This window comes from Dendrobates tinctorius, unplaced genomic scaffold, assembly GCF_039654945.1.
Source record: "Dendrobates tinctorius isolate UK_male_01 unplaced genomic scaffold, ASM3965494v1 ptg000048l, whole genome shotgun sequence".
NCBI classification, from domain to species: Eukaryota; Metazoa; Chordata; class Amphibia; order Anura; family Dendrobatidae; genus Dendrobates; species Dendrobates tinctorius.
Genome location: NW_027361716.1, coordinates 7,092,501 through 7,095,000, shown reverse-complemented (window position 1 = coordinate 7,095,000; position 2,500 = coordinate 7,092,501). Strand labels below are relative to the sequence as shown.

Genomic DNA, 2,500 nt, shown 5'->3' with positions numbered 1-2,500 from the left:
TTCGGATTATTTTTAAGGATGTTTTTGGAGCTGACTGACTCCAAATCCACATTATGAAGAGGGAAAAGCTTTAAACTGTGAATGGTTCCCATTGATGATGACTTTAAATCAGATTTTTGCATTTTACTGAGACCTTGTATTTTCCTTTCATTTTCTGAGATGTCTTCCAGAGGGTTGATCACTGAGCTTGATCATGGTGCTATTAGAAAACGTGTATGAAACTCATAACAGCTTGACGTCCGAGTAGTCGTGGCCGAGTGGTTAAGGCGATGGACTTGAAATCCATTGGGGTCTCCCCACACAGGTTCAAATCCTGCCGATTACGTCTATGTTTCAATATCTTTTTGACCTTTTATCTTTGTTCAATTTGCATGTTTACTAGTCTATTCCCCATGACAGTGATCTGTGATGGAGCGAGTTTCCAGGACCAAACTGACTTTATCTTTGACTGTTCTTTAGATAATCTATTCTGTAGCAACATTACATGTGCTACTTGCCGCTAATCAAAAGAAGCACCGTGGGTGCCATCAGGTAAGAGGATTTTCTCTTGATCTTGTCCAGCAGCCACAGACCGCTGTCCTGGCTAATGGACTGGGACATGCACTTTGATTTGCACAAACCTTAAATTATCTCTCAGATGAAGCCTTTTACCATGCAATGCTAATCTTTATCGACTACTGGATGAACAGTTTTCTAACAGTATAAGTTTTGCAATTTATTTTTTTCACACTTTTTCCAAGTAACAGATACAGAAATCTTTTCACTAGCCACTTTTCATCAACATTTCAAACTGCGCTAGCTGTGATATCGTGGAAACGTTGGTAAATTTGTGGAATGAAAGGTTATAAGATATCAATTTACCATTGTGTATGATTGCAGATTTGCACTGCAGCTTTGGAGCCTGTTTTCGCCATCATTCAAGATTTCATATGCTTTATTCAGCACAACAAGCCGCAGCCATGACTGTGAAATGGTTGGTTCCATGGTGTAATGGTTAGCACTCTGGACTTTGAATCCTGTTATCTGAATTCAAATCTCAGTGGAACCTGGGCAAACATTTCTATTTTTCCATCTGCACTCAGATCGACGATGCCCAATGTTTATGATGAAACAAGCAATTTAAAATCCACATAATAAAAGACAAAAAAAGAGTTCAAGGATTCATGGAATACCATGGTCAAAGCTGTCAATCAAGTAGGATTAGCAAAAATTAAAATTGTCTATGTCATACCACGCAATCTCATACTCTGTAACTTGAGTCAATATTCACATACCATTCTTTCCAAGTGGGTGAATCTGACAAGGATTTGAAGCCAAAATGGCTTCAGGAAGTGTTTTTGATTTTTCTCTAAGCCATCTTTTCTTGTGTTTTCCAGAATTTCCTAAAGTGCCTTACAAAAATTTTTGGTGGTGTTTTTCTAAAAATTCTTTTCGGCGTCTTTTGAATGTGTTTTGTGGCTTTTTTTGTAGCACACAAAAGTCAATCAGGACCCTTTATAGGGTCTTTCGAACCTTACCGTTGACTTGTATTATAGGTATGGAGCTGTTCAAAGTGAAAAACAGCTGAAGATTGATATGGTAATTTCAGTTAACCGCTGGACATTTTTGGAAACTTGAGATGGTTAATAGACGCTCCAAAGCCTGATCAAATGAACATCAAGTCTTTTTTACTTGGAAATGATTATGTTCAGTCTTCTCAGCATTTTTGGATTATTTTTAAAGATGTTTTTGGAGCTGACTGACTCCAAATCCACATTATGAAGAGGGAAAAGCTTTAAACTGTGAATGGTTCCCATTGATGATGACTTTAAATCAGATTTTTGCATTTTACTGAGACCTTGTATTTTCTTTACATTTTCTGAGATGTCTTCCAGAGGGTTGATCACTGAGCTTGATCATGGTGCTATTAGAAAACATGTGTGAAACTCATAACAGCTTGGCGTCCGTGTAGTCGTGGCCGAGTGGTTAAGGCGATGGACTAGAAATCCATTGGGGTCTCCCCGCGCAGGGTCAAATCCTGCCGACTACATCTATGTTTCAAAAAGTTTTTGACCTTTTATCTTTGTTGTTCAATTTGCATGTTTACTAGTCTATTCCCCATGACAGTGATCTGTGATGGAGCGAGTTTCTAGGACCAAACTGACTTTATCTTTGACTGTTCTTTAGATAATCTATTCTGGAGCAACATTACATGTGCGACTTGCCACTAATCAAAAGAAGCACCGTGGGTGCCATCAGGTAAGAGGTTTTTCTCTTGATCTTGTCCAGCAGCCACAGACCGCTGTCCTGGCTAATGGACTGGGACATGCACTTTGATTTGCACAAACCTTAAATTATCTCTCAGATGAAGCCTTTTACCATGCAATGCTAATCTTTATCAACTACTGGATGAACAGTTTTCTAACAGTATAAGTTTTGCAATTTATTTTTTTCACACTTTTTCCAAGTAACAGATACAGCAATCTTTTTACTAGCCACTTTTCATCAACATTTCAAACTG

General features: G+C 38.2%; 2 non-coding genes across 2 annotated transcripts; both read left to right on the top strand.

Annotated features, from left to right (window-relative positions):
• The first annotated feature begins 243 nt into the window (after positions 1–243).
• TRNAS-UGA (transfer RNA serine (anticodon UGA)) lies at positions 244–325 on the top strand. Its single transcript has one exon. It is a non-coding gene; the product is annotated as a tRNA-Ser (tRNA).
• Positions 326–1,947: 1,622 nt separating this feature from the next.
• On the top strand, positions 1,948–2,029 carry TRNAS-AGA (transfer RNA serine (anticodon AGA)). Its single transcript has one exon. It is a non-coding gene; the product is annotated as a tRNA-Ser (tRNA).
• Positions 2,030–2,500: the final 471 nt, after the last annotated feature.